The sequence below is a fragment of the Equus quagga genome, chromosome 15 (genome assembly GCF_021613505.1).
Source record: "Equus quagga isolate Etosha38 chromosome 15, UCLA_HA_Equagga_1.0, whole genome shotgun sequence".
In the NCBI taxonomy this organism is placed as follows: Eukaryota; Metazoa; Chordata; class Mammalia; order Perissodactyla; family Equidae; genus Equus; species Equus quagga.
Genome location: NC_060281.1, coordinates 34,759,377 through 34,774,617, shown reverse-complemented (window position 1 = coordinate 34,774,617; position 15,241 = coordinate 34,759,377).

Genomic DNA, 15,241 nt, shown 5'->3' with positions numbered 1-15,241 from the left:
CACATTTGGAGGCCCTGGGCCAAAATTAAATTGCCCTGCATAGGAAAGAAAAGAGAAATTAGAAGCCCAAAGGGGAAGGTTTAGGAACAGCCAAGAACCAAAGATGAGGACTGGGAGCTGCCTGGAGGAAAAGCAGAGGAAAACAATCTATTTGGTGGCGCCACTGGAGTCTGAGGTTATCTGTGTTGCAGTGTTTGGGGGGTAAAACTATCCTTGATCTCTTTTAGAGGATCAGTGCAATCTACGTTGGTCTCACTGCTTTTGTAAGCACTGCTGATTTCTGGGAATGTGAGAGTTTGGAGTCCTGTCCACTACTGCACAGGAGGCAAAAAGAGAGCCCACGAAAGAATGGCCAGGCTGCTGGATTACACAAGGAGCAGTCACACACTCAAGGTGCCCCAGAGAAGCAGAGGGGTGATTGTAAGGACCGAGGTGGGATCTGTAAGAGGGATCCCTCCACAGCCTAAGAGCGGTGATTACATTGGGCCGGATGTGATGGGAACTGCAGCCGGGGCAGATGCCTTGTTTCTGGTCCACTTGCTTTGCTCTGCGTGTAGGGCCCATTTCTCTGTGCACGGGCAGGCTGCTGGCTTTCCTTGTGTCCTTTATGTTCCCCATCACTTCAGTGCTTTCATTTTTTCAGACTCCAGTGTAGAGAGTTGGCTCAATCATACTCCTCAGTTCTTGGTACATAATCATCGCCAGTCCATGCCAGTTCTTCTTGTTTGGTTTGTATTTTCTCCTTTATCTCTAATTCTCAGTCTCATTCTCCTCACCCCCATAGGCAGCTACTATCTAATGTTTTTTATGTGTCCTTGGATACAGAAGAATCCTTGAATATATAAATAGTACAGTACTATATCTGTTTCTTACTTTTTTAAACCCAGTACCGTGGTTTTAAGATCTAGTTGTGTTGCTGTATATATATCTAGTTTATGGCTTCTAATTGCTGGATAGTATTCAATAGTACACATTCTCTGCATTTTACTGTACTTTCTTTTGGCAAACAACATCTAGGTTACCTCATCTGCCTATGACAATAAGCAACGCTGTGAAGAACAGCCTCATACTTTTCCCTTATGAACCTGTGTAAGAGCCTGTCTAAGATACATCCCAGGAGTGGATGGCTGGAACTTGCACAGTTTCGTTAAGTACCACCAAATTCCTCCCCAGAATGGCTATATCCACTTACATTTCCACCAGAGGGGCAGGGAGGTTCCTGCTCCCTCACCACCCACCCCAGCAATAGATACAATCAAACTTGCTAATTTCTGGAAATCTGATGACTATAAAGTGATAGCTCACTGTTGTTTTATTTTTGTCTTTTTCTGACTACCAGTGAGGTTGTGCATCTTCTGTAATTTTCTATCGACATCTTTTGCCCATTTTTCAGTTTCCTATCTTTGTTTCATTGACTTCCAGGAATTTCTTGCATATTCTAAATGTTGCTCTCTTGATCACTTTTGACTTGAAATTATCACTCATTTATTAACCATTATTAAATAATCACCATTATTAAATAATGGTGTTATTTGTTAGATAGAAGTCTTAAATTTTGGTAATAAATTTTTCACTGTGGTTTATGTTTTTAAGATCTTTTTCACCACCACAAGATCATATATGTATGATTTTATATCATATATAAATATGTGATATGTGTTTATATATGTATCTCCACTCGTTTTATACGTTTACTGTTCATATTAATATCTTTAGTTTACCTGGTGTGAAGAAGACAATCAACTCTACTTTTCCACATACACTGAACCAGTTTTTCCAACTCCATCTACTTAAATAATCCACCTTATTCCCACTGATTGGTGGTGCCACTTCTAATATACCAATTTCCCATGATTACAGGGATTATTTCTGAAATTTCTATTCTGTCGTATTAGTCGGTTTGTCTTTCCCTGAACCAGTGTATCCTGCTTTTCTGTTGCTACGACTTTGTCATATACCCTGATGTCTAATAGGGCTACTCCCTCCTCTTTGATTCTTTTTCAAATTTTTTTTTTTTTAGGAAGATTAGCCCTGAGCTAAAATCTGCTGCCAATCCTCCTCTTTTTGCTGAGTAAGACTGGCCCTGAGCTAACATCCATGCCCATCTTCCTCTACTTTATATGTGGGACGCCTACCACAGCATGGCTTGCCAAGCGGTGCCGTGTCCGCACCTGGGATCCGAACATGTGAACCCTGGGCCGCTGAAGAAGAATGTGCACACTTAACTGCTGCACCAACGGGCCAGCCCCAATTCTTTTTCAAATTGATCTTAGCTATTTATAGACCTTTATGCTTCCACACAAATTTAGAAGCAATTTTTCAGCTTCTTTAAAAAAAAATCCTGATGCCCTTTTAATTGAAATTAGTTTGACATTGAATGAGATTTTATTGAATCTGGGGAGGATTGGGGGAAATTAATTTGGAAAAAACTGACATTGTCCTCCTATCCAGAAACATGTTGTCTCTCTGGCTGTTTAGCTCTAGTTTTATGTCCTTTAATGGGATTTTGAAATTTTCCTCCACAGAACAATTTGGCCATATCTGGTAACACGCCTATCCTCTGATTCAGTAATTCTCCCTTTAGAGAAATGTTCACACACACATACAATGAAACACATTCAAAATAGTTCAGTACAGGGGCTGGCCCCGTGGTCAAGTGGTTAAGTTCGCGCGCTCCGCTGCAGGCGGCCCAGTGTTTCGTTGGTTCGAATCCTGGGCGCGGACAAAATAGTTCAGTACAGTTTAAATTATAGAATGGATAATAAATTGTAGTATATTCATATAGTATACTACTATACAACAGTTAAAATGAAGGAATTGCAGCTGCATGTACCTGTTGCATACATTTCAAAAACACACTGTTGAATAATGAAAAATACAAGTTAAAAAAATATATATTGTTCTATTTTTAAAAGTTTGGAAACACACAAAACAATTCTATATATTGTTTATGGAAACTTATTTTTGTGGTAATTCCATAAAAAGAAGCGAGGGACTGTTGAACTGTAAATTCAGCCATAGTGGTTACTTCTGGTTAGGAAGGTAGGAGGGAAATGTGATTGCAAAAGTGGTACCCAGAGGGTATCAACTATACTTTTAATGTTTTATTTTCTAGGGAAAAACTAAATCATATTTGCCAAAAGATAACTGTTTGATGGGGTTGAGTGGTGGGTATACGATTGTTCATTAGGTTACTTAGAGCCCTTATCTGTAGATCTGAAATACTTTATAAGAAAAAACAAAACTAGATCTTCATAAAGTTTGTACGTTTGGGTGAAGCTATGATATAATTCTTGCATTTCTTTTATGAAAAGTTCTTCTTTTAAATTATAATTATAGTTGGTTGTTGCATGTATAGAGGAGCCATATTGATTTTTATGTTAATCTTGTATTCATCAATTTTCCACACTCATTAAATCTAATAGTTTTTTTATTTGTAGGGTTGCCTGTGTAGAAAACATTATTTTATCATCTGGAAATAAGACTTTTCACTCTTCTCTTCTAATCCATGTACCTCTTACTACTTTTTCTCATCCTGTTTTGTGGGCCAGGACTTTCAACACTATGCTGAACAGTGCTGTGACAGAGGGCATCCTTAGTCTGTTACTAACATGGAAATAAGTTCACTAAGATTTCTTGGTTAAATATAATCACTATTGTGGATTTTTGGTAAAGAAGCTTTATTAAATTAAAAAGTACTTCTCTAGTTCTACTTTTCTTAAGAGTTTTCCAAATAAAACCTAGGTTTTAAACTTTATCAAATACTCTTTTTTTCATGTTTCAACATAGTCATTGTGATTTTTTCTCTATTCATCCACGGATGTGGTCAATCCACTGTCAGATCATCTGATATTAAACTGCCTTTGCCTTTCTGAGATAAACTTTACATGACAATGACGTATCGTTTCTTACCAGTTCACAGTTCGAGTGTTGCATGATTATACATGAATTCTGCAACCTACTCAGGACCTTCTTGGCTGCGCTGCCAATATCTGCACCAGTGCTTCTCAAACTTTAGTGTTTAAAAGTCACCTGGAAGTCTCGTTAGAATGCAGATTCTGACTCAGGAGGTATAGGGAAGAGCTGAGATTTTGCATCTCTAAGACGCTCTCAGGGGATGCCCATGTGCTGACCCCGGACCACACTTTGAGTAAGGCTCTGTGTCACAACCCTCACCCTTCCGCTCCTACTGTAGAGCTTCAAACTCCAAATTCCTGAGAAAGGCTTTGATTGGTTCAGTACTGATTTTTGTCCCAGTCTGCCAGTGACTAGCCAGTGTGTGTGTGGATTACCCTTGATAAGATAGCTACCTCAGGGCCAACTCACTGAGGCCAACATACTTCGCACAGTTCATGGCCCTTTGGCTTGGTTATTGAGAGTTCAAACTTTAGCTCTGCCAGAGGCAAGTTACTTAATGCCTCTGAGTATTAGTCTCCTCATGTGAAAGAGATCAAAATACCTGTTCTGTAAGATTGTTAAGAAGCTTAAATGGGTTAATATATGTAATGGGCTTGGCACAGTGCTGGGCATTTAGTGAACTGTTAATGTTAGTGTTGTCCAGGGTAATGGAGTTGGGGCAAGTTCTCTGAGAATGAGACCCTGGCAGGAAGCTCAGTGATTGATGTCTAACATAACCCGTCTGCAGAGTCAAAATTAAACTGGTGTGGGGGCTGGCCCTTTGGCCGAGTGGTTGGGTTTATGCACTCCACTTCGGTGGCCCAGGGCAGCACTGGTTTGGATCCCTGGAGCGGACCTAGCACCACTCATCAAGCCATGCTGAGGCGGCGTCCCACATGGCAGAACTGAAAGGACTCACCTCTAGAATGTACAACTATGTACTGGGGGGCTTTGGGGAGAAGAAGAGAAAAAAAAAAGATTGGCAACAGATGTCAGCTCAGGGCCAATCTTAAAAAAAAAGAATTAGACTGGTGTGAATCACTTAAATGTGCACCAAACAGGACCTATTTAGGAGCAGGCAAAGCCTCACTTGTCCATTCTTTTTCTCATGTATGATAGAGAAGTCTGTGGTCAAAGTAAAAAACTTGGGATAAGTCCAGTCCAGGACTCTTGGACAAAGATAACCATAAGTGAGCAAAAGTGAGGCCATCTGGTTTTGCTAAATGCCCCCAGCCCCTCCTCTGTGTGACGACTCGCTGCTCTGCACATAATTAAAAAAATTAACATACTCTCCTGATTTATGGCCTCTGCTTACATGTGTACTTGCCAATACCTTGATAAATTAAAACTTTGTTTTATGAGTTTCTCTCCAGGAACGGGCTGACCACAGGTGGGAAATACACCTATAACATATGCATCACAGCTGACAGAAGAATAGAACAATGTGATGCCTGGAGCCCATTATGCCTGGAGACCAACATCCCTGGACCCCCTCCTCATTGCCCATTTTCCCTATATAAATGCCTCAAGATTCTGTAAACCTTGAAGATGTGTTTTTGAGACATTAATCACCTGTCTTCCAATTAGCTGGCTAATCTAATTAAACTTGCTTTCTCCATCTCTAACTCATGATTAATTGGCTCAGATCGCAGCGAGCAGAGTGAGCCCACTGCTCAGTATCGTAACCAAAGTGGCAGGACTCAGGACCACAGATGAAGGAAGGAGTGGAGCCGGGGGTGGCCGCTGCATCTCTAGGGCTGGGTGTCCCTGAATTTAAAGAGAAGTGCAGCTTTATTGCCTGGGGGTCAGAGTAGGGAGTTAAAAAAGGAAACATTCAAATCCAAAGAGAAACAAAAAATTAAACTAACGAGAATTACTGTGTATATTACCTTTAATTTGGGACAATGAGACCATCACAGTCAATATTATCTTTGTAAATTCCTTCCCTCCCACCCCCCCCATTAGAAAGACACAAGAGGTAATTATCTTCATCATGACAATAAAGCCATTGCCACCAGTATCATCCCTTCACAGAAGTCTCTTTGTATAGATTTTGAGACTGGTGAGTGGCCCTAAGAACCATGCAGAAGTAACAGTGAACGCAAACAAGTCAGCCCTGGGGATGTGAAGGCCTCCCACTCTGGGCTTGGCTCAGCCAATGACTTTGACCTTGGGAAACTCATCTCGTCTGCCTGGGGCCTCTTCATATAGGATCTCTTCAAACTAGGAGACCTTGTGACTTAACTCCTGTCCTCATGGGGCTGTCCATCTAAGAGAGTGAAGAGTGAATGCTGCTTCTACTCTCTAAGTATCGCCTTGTTTCTGGGGACTGGGGGCCAATTTCATATACTTTCTTCTAGGTCTCTTGGGAAGCAACGACCTCATACCTTTGTACTCAGTGAAAACCATGGGCTCCAGAAACAGGAAGACGCTGATTCAAATTCTGACTCATGTTTTAGTTGTGTGATCTTAGGGAGGTTTGCTTAATCTCCTTGAGGTTCTAGACACCTGGTCTGAAAACTGGGAACAAGCACCCACCCTAGGATTGTTATAAGGAGTAAATGAGACAATATGTGTAAAAGTGCTGGGCACAGGACCTGGCACAGTGTGAGCATCAAGGATGATGCTGATGATTTTAGAATCTTGGAGCTGGGAAGAGCCTCAAGGGATGATCAGACCCAGGCTCTCTCTTTAGAAAGACATCTGAGGATGTCCATTTTATAGATAAGGGAACAAAAACACAGAAAATTTAAGTAATGAGAAAATGGACATTTCCTCCAATAAATGAGACCTAGAGGGGGAAAGGCAATCTCTTTTTTTCAGGAAGGTCAAGAGTTATCAGGTGCTGTGTCTTCCTCGAAGGTCTCATTCTCTCATCTCATGGTAGAGCATGCACCAGGGTCACATCAGCTTCCTTGTTGTGCTGGCTTCTGGCGCAAATTCATAGAGCACTGCAGATTTGCTACGGGAATTTTTGAAATTTTTATCTTGACTTAAATTTAAGGCTGATGAGCATAGCTCATCCTGAGCCTCACCATATTGTAAGCTAACTACCGTGTTAAAAACAACAATAGTATGTTTCTGCCAGTGGCACGACGGGTTAAGTGCTTGGCCAGAATTTGTTTTTGCAGTTTCGCAAGAAAACAGATGAGTACACTGGCACGCTTGAGGAATTTTGTTTTTACTTTGTAAATTCAGAGAGGCTGTGAGAGTCGAGGCTGCGGTGGCTGGAGCGTGACACCTCCTTTGCTCCAGAATCCAGGCCTCAGGGAATAGGTTTAACATCCTTGAAAGGTCAGCAGATGAAGCCTTGGACCAACAACGGGCAGGGAGTCACAACTGAGACGAGCATAAAACCGAGTCCCTGTGAGGGACAGTCTGACAAAGGATAAATTGGGGGGAAACCACCTGGTGGCACAGGAAAGGGAAGGGGAGCTTTTCCTGGGAATCCTGAGAAACAGAGGCCCTGGCCTAGTGCATGGATAGTGTTTTGGTTTGTGGGGAAGGAACTCCCAAGCCAAAAAATAAAGATAAAATTGGTATTGGACAGCTACTATTCCTGGGCTGCCTGGCAGAAGCACTGCTCAGAATGTCCTCAAAAAGCCCCGCTGAAGATGAGCTCAAAGCAAGTTATTAAAACCACATGAAGAAAGAACTCCCCTCCCCCATCAGAAGACACAAACTGGAGGGGTACAACCCCAAGAACGTCAGCTACAGAACAAGCTAAGAGAGACTAAAAATGGGTATTTTTAAATTATTAAAGGACTAAAATGAAAGAAAAGAACATGAAAATCTGGTGTGAAGAACCAAGTAGAACTTCTAGACATAAAAATATGATGAATGAATATAAAGTCTTATTGACTTGATTAAACAATAGATTAAATGTAGATACAGAGAGAATTTATGAACTCTGAGGAAATGAACCAAAATGCAGCTCAGAGAAACAAGGAGAGGGACAATAGGAGAAAAGTTAAGAGATTTGGAGAATGGAAGGTGAAGATGCAAAATCTGACTTTCATGAGACCTAGGTGGAAAGAAGAGAGAAAATTGGGAGAAATAACATTTTAAGAGACACTGACTGAATTTTCCAGAACTAATAAGAGGTACCTTGCATAGATTCAAGAAACACAAGACCTGAACATGATAAATAATGATGAATCTACCCCTAGACACAGAAATTGAACAAAATAGAGATGAAGAGGAAAATCTGAAAAGCCAGAGGGAGAAGAGGATTACCTCCCAAGGAATAATTCAACTGCCCATAGACTTCTCACCAGCAACAACGGAGAGCAGTGAAACAGTCCTTCAAACTTCTAAAAACATTACCGTTCAACTAAATTTCCATTCTCAGCTAAACTACAGCTCCAGAATGAGGATGAAATGAAATTCACAGAGAAAAAAAGGGAGTTTATCACAAATCTGAGAGATCTACTAACATTTCTGTCTCAGGAAGAGGGAAATTAAATCCAGAAGGAAGCAGGGGGATTCAAGAAGCAGCCATAAGCAAAGAAACTGGTAAGCATGTGAGCAAATATAAACCATTCACTCTGTTTTGTTGTTAGTGCTGTCAAGTTGATTCTGACTCCTAGTGCCTCTGTGGACAGCAGAGCGGAACCCTGTCCGGTATTTTTGTGCCATCCTCTCACCTTCCTGCACTATATCAGACAATGTTCCACTGCTATTCCTAGAGATTTCATGGCCAATTTTTTCAGAAGTGGGTGGCTAGGTCCTTCTTCCTAGTCTGCCTTGGTCTGGAAGCGCCACTGAAACCTGTCCACCACGGGAGACTCTGCTGGTATCTGAAAAACAGGTGGCATAACTTTCAGCACCACAGCAACAGGCAGTCGCCATGTTTGACGACCGACAGACAACAGACGGGTGGTATGGTTCCTTGACCAGGAAACAAATCAGGGCCATGGCAGTGAAAGCACAGACTCTTAACCACTAGACAACCAGGGCTGGCTATTAACTCTACAGAACAACAGTAATAGTGACTAATTGGAGGCATATTAAGACAAGGTGCACACAAGATTGTTTCAGATAGGTTAAACATAAAAATTTGAAGGAAAAACTGTAAAACTTTCAGAAAATAATACAGGAGAATAGCTTCATGATCTTGGGACAAGGAAGGATTTCTTAAGACCGAAAAAAAAAAAAAAGTCACTCACCACAAAGATATAGATGGATAAATTCTCCAGCATTCAAGTTCAGAACTTCTGATTAGAAGACACCAAAAAGAGTGAAAAGACAGGTCAGAAACTGGGGAAAGATACTGGCAATATAAGTAAATGACAATAGACTAGAACCCAGAATATACAAAGAACTGCAGATCAACACGTAAGAGACAACCTGAGAGAAAAATGAATGAAAGACTTGAGCTGGCACCACTGAGAGGTGGTGCCACCTGTATAAAGTCACCCTGTATAAAGATGGCCAAACTCTCCTTGGCAACCAGGGACATGTAAATGATAACCATAGCGAGAATCTATTCCTATGAACCAAACTGGCAGAAGTTTACAAGACTGACATTACCACGAATGAAGCAGAATGAGAGAGTTCATACACCCCCAATGGGAGTGTGAACTGGTACAAATATTTTCAAAAGCAGTTTGGCGTTATCTGGTAAAGCTGAAAACACACCACGCTACATATGACCCACAATTTCACCCCTGTGTATATTCTGGAGAAACTCTTGCACATGCATATGAGGAGAAATACAGAAATATTCCTAGCAGCACTGTTCTAACAGCGAAAAACGAAACAACACAAACGTGGAACAAAGCTATGAATAATAATATCACATAGATAAAGAGGTGCTTCAAATTAAAGCATTCCAAAGTCTTGTATTGTTCGGGAGCATGGACGGACACTGGCAAACTTTATATTTTGTCAATTCAAGTATGCATGTAAAATGTTATGGGTAAACCAAAAGAGTATATGTAAATTCCGGGCCAGGAGAGGAGAAACAATGGAATAAAGAAAGTTTAATCAAGCCAACAAAGAACAGAAAAAAGAAAACGAAAAGAAGTGTAGAAAAAGAATGATAAATAGAAATCATAAAATAATATAATAGAAATTAATTGATCTATCAATAATTACAATAAACATAAGAAGAATAACTCATATTTGCCAAAAGACAGGCTCCTAGACTGGGAAAAATAATCCAGCTATGCTGTTTACAAAAGAACTAATAAAACAATGGCACTGAAAGATTAAAAACGATATAGCAGTTAGCGATAAAGGGAAAATTGATGTAATTATGTCTATATCTGAGAAAATAAACTTTAATGCAAGAAGTATTATTAGGTTATAGAAAAAGGGACACTACATTCTGGTAAAAGGAGCAATTTATCTGGAAACTATAACAATTCTAAGCTCTAATACATTTAACATTTAACATCGTTAGAATTACAAAAAGAACGTGGTCAATCAACAATCATAGTAGCAGATTTTTAAACATATTTCTCTCACTCATTGACACTTAAAGACAAAATATTCAGAAGGATATAGAACATTTGAACCATAAAATAACATTCTTCTAATAACGATATAGCATATTTGAGTAACAAAATAAAGTTCACCTAATGGGCATACATACAGCCTTGAACTTAAGAGCAACGCAGTCTTTTGAGCGCTCACGGAACATGTAAAAAAAGGGACCAAGACTCAGGTGCAAAAGCAAAAGATCAATATCACTGTCAAAGCAAAACATTACATGCCCCACATTCTATTTGTTTAACATTTTCTTCCATTTTCTTCTTCCATGGGTAAGTTTTTGCGCTTCTCATCCTGCTCTTTCCTCCTGCTGTTAACTAGTAGAATTCTTGTGCTGAGTCTTGGGAATGTTGGCTCTCCTACATCCTAATTGCAGCTGCTGGCAACAGGAATATCAGACACGGGGTGATGCTGTCTCCTGCTGGTTCTGATGAGGTGTCTATCGGAGGGCATCAACAAGAACATCAGATTTCTGGGTACAGAGTTCTGTGGCAACTCATACCTATAACCACCCTGTTCTGTTTTCTGTCATAAAACTGTTCTTACAAATGTTCTTTCAAGATTTCTGAACTCCAGGTGTTATGGCTATGCTCTGCAGAATCCAGTAAAACTTTTAGTTTCTAAAGTGTCTCCTTTGTTAAATGATATTCTTGCTTGATAATAATTGTTCTGGTAATGTTTGAGTAAACATGTTTTCTAAAGGTATAAATGGTTACAAGATTTATTTATTAGTCAGAGAGATTTGAAAACTATCTATCTCTCTCCATGCAACAAAGTCATGACCGACAGAGCTCTATTCTTAAAACAATGTGGCTGATTGATTTTCATCTTGTCAATTATGCAGACAATGATCTCTGATCACAATGTAACAAAATTAAAAATCAAAAAACAGAGATAATTTTTAAAGCCTATACATTTACAAAACTTTGAAAACACACTTCTGAATTATTCCTGGGTCAAAGCTGAAATCATAATGAAAATTTTAAAATATTAGAGCTGAAAGACAATGAAAATATCCAAAGTGTTTGGTGCAGCTAAGCAGTTTTATTAGTTAGCTATTGCTGCATAATAACAAATCATCTTAAAACTTACCAGCTTAAGTTAACAAACATTTATTATCTCAGAGTGTCTGTGGGTCAGGAATCTCAGAGCAACTTAGCTGAGTGGTTCTGGCTCAAGGTCTCTCACGAGGTGCATTCAAGATGTCAACTGGAGCTGCAGTTATCTGAAGCTGGACCATCCAATTCCAAGCTCACACACCATCACTTCCACAGCGGTCTATTTATTGGCAATGAGTCCCTAAGTCCATAGCCAAGGGGAAAGGAATTAAGCTCTACCATTCAAAGAGAAAAGTATCAAAGAATTTTGTGGACATAACTTTAAATCCAGCACAGTATTACTTACATGAAAATGTATAGTTTTAGATGTATATATTAGAGAAAAAAGAAATAGTGAAATTAAACTAAGTGTCTAACTCAGTAAGTTAAAAAAAAAAAAAAGAGTAAGCCTAAAGAAAGTAAGAGGAAGGAGTGAGATGAGATCAAAAATAAATGAAATAGGGGTCAGCCCGGGGGTGCAGCGGTTAAGTTCACACATTTCAGCGGCCCCGGTTGCCGGTTCAGATGCCGGGTGCAGACATGGCACTGCTTGGCAAGCCATGCTGTGGTAGGCATCCTACATATAAAGTAGAAGAAGATGGGCATGCATGTTAGCTCAGGGCCAGCGTTCCTCAGCAAGAAGAGGAGGATTGGTGGCAGATGTTAGCTCAGGGCTAATCTTCCTCAAATAAATAAATTAACAAATAAAATAGAAATGAAAGACATAAAAATGTTCAACAACACTGAAAGCTTGTTCTTTGAAAGAACCACTATAATAGCAAATCTTCAGCAAGATTGATCAAGAAAAAAGAAAAATTACAAATAAATAATATTAGAAATGGAAAATAGACAACTGTGAAGAATTGTGCAGAACTTTACATCGATAACTTTGAAAAGAGAGACATAATGGACAATTTTATATAAAATATAACTTGCCGAAGCTGACTCATGAATAGAAAACATGAATAGATCTACAACCATTTATTAAATTAAATTAGAAATTAGAATTTTAAGTCCTCCTTCCACCTCCCTCCCAATAAAAATAAACACCAGGTCCACTTGGGTTTTACAGGCAAGTTTTATCAAACTTTCAAAAAAAAAAAAAGATAATTCCCACCACAAAGTATTACAGAAAAAAGACAGAATGCTTCCCAAATAATTTTATGAACCTAATGTAAACTTGATAGTAAAACTAGATGTAGATAAGGGAAATCTGTAGGTCAATTTTAGCTAGGAACACAGATTTAAAAATCCTAAATAAATAAAATTAATAAACAGAATTGAGCAAAAAAGAATTAAATGGTAGAGTTTACCCCTGGAATATAAAACTGGTTTAACATAAAAAACTCATCAATGTCATTCATTAATAGATTAAAGAAGAAAAATATAATCATTTCAATAGAAGTAGAAAAACACTTGATATAATTCACTACCCATTCTTAACGAAAATGTTTAATAAACTAGGAATCGAATTTTATTACCTTATAAAAAATATACTACAAAATCATATATCCAACACTGAATTTAACATACTTAATAATTCTAACTAAAAAACAGAAGCATCTTTGAAAATCAGGAACAAGACAAAATGCTGTCATTTCTTCTATTTAACCCTGCACTGGAGTCTTAGATAATTAATAAAAGAGAAATAAATAAATAGTATAAATATGGAGATGAAAGAAATAAATCTATCACAATTTCTGTCATCATTTCAACATTCAATCTGCTTTTATTTAAAACTGCTGTTGACAAAAATAATCCATAACCAATTTATAAATGAAAATTTGGGTGAGTTTATTCCGAACTAAAATGTGAGGACCATGGCCCAGGGCCTTTCTTCCCAAAGGAAGAAAGGGCACCAAAGAAGTAGGGTGTACAGAGTGGTTATATACCTCCAAAGAGGCTGTTTCACATATGATTGAAATGTCCCTTTTACAATAGTCGTGAGACTGCTCTGTCGGCACAGTGATTGATGGACACAGCAGGTAGGTCTGCTGTCTCCGTGGACACAGCAGGGTGGCAGGTCTGTTGTCTTGAGCTGGGTGGTCACAGGTGAGCTCAGCAATCAGTTCGTAGCCTAAGGAAAAATGCTTATCCTTATGGAAATGCCAATGTGGGGGAAGTCTCACCTTTATCTTAAGGGCATTTGTTCTTGCCATAGTAAATGTTTAAAGCAGATATACAATGCATGCTCAACGGCCATGGTCAGGCTCTTTTGGAAAAACAAAGTCAGGCTGAATTAGGTTTACACCAAATGGCTTCCTCATGCACTCCAATATATACTATTGCTTGCCATTTCTATTTGTCACTGCTCATGACTCCTCCAGGAAGATTGTTCTGGAACCTCCAATCTCTCCTCACCATCCAAGTCCATGAACTAGGTGTAGGACGGGCACTAGCTCATCATCTCCACAAGCCAAGCACCAGCTCCAAGCTGATTCTCCACTCCATTCTCTTTATCACATGCCTGAGAAGACAGCCTGAATAATCACCATCTTATCTGCTCAATTACCGTCAAGGGCCTTGACTTTAATGCAAATACCACAAGTCAGGCGTTAAGGACCTTCTCTCTTCCTGCCTCCTAAAAATACGCGCATCACAATCCAGTCCCCTAGTTCCACCAACAGCCTCACCCCGACAGTGTCCCATTTTCCCACGTCCTTCCACTCCCTCCATCATCCGCAGCCAAAACTTGGTTTGCTGTCACCATCACTACTCAAAAGAAGTAATTAAGGACAGTTAATGGAGGGACTATTTACAAAGATGTGTGTAGGGTTAAGGCAGTCCTGGAATCTTGAGAGAGTTGTAGCTCCAACAGAAGCTGTGGCCTCAGGTAGACGACAGCAGCATGTCAGCCCATGGGCCCAGGAGGGGAAGGGGAACAAACACTGACCTCTCTCTGTTCCCACTCTCTTATCTCCTGCGGGGCCACCTATTGGCTAAACCCAATTAGAAGTCAGAGGCAAGAGAGCCTGGTTGATGCAAAGAGGTCATCTTTGCCGGGCACAGACAGGGTGGAGAAAGAACAGAAAGCATCGGGTGGGGCAAGCAAACAATATCTACCACGTCCCACAGCCCAATTATTAGCACTCATTTTTTTCAGCTAAAGTTTTTGAACAAGTTGTAACTGCTCTTTCCACCCCATCTTCTATTGTCTCCATTTTGCCAAATCCACTGGCTACTTCTTTGTTCTTATCTCCATGACCTCTCAGCAGCATTTGACACAGTTGACCACTCCCTCCTTTAAACATCTTCTCTTGAGTTTCAGCCCCCTACTTTATTGGGCTTCTTCCTACCTAACTGGCCACTGGTTATTAGTTTTTTTGCCAGCTCCTCCTCTGCCTGGCCTATAGATGTTAGAGTACCCCAATGATCAGTATGGGCCTCATTTTAGTTTTATCTTTACACTCACCCCATGGCACCTGTATATTTTTTACTCCCAAATCTGTAGCTCCAGCCCTGACTCTTGGAACCCATTACCTGCTTGACTTCTCCATTTAGATGTCCAATAGACATCTCAAACTTAACACAGGCAAAACAGAAGTCTTGACTTCTACCACCTTGCTTCCAAACCTACTCCCCAGTCACCCTTAACTTTCATCTTTATCTCCTTGATCGAACCCAAAATCCAGGAGTTGTCAATGATTTCCCTTCTTACGATCACCTCCAATCCATTCAGTCTAATTAGCAAGTCCTGTTGACGCTATCCTCAAAACCCACCCCAAATGTGCTCATCTCTCCATCTCTCCCAT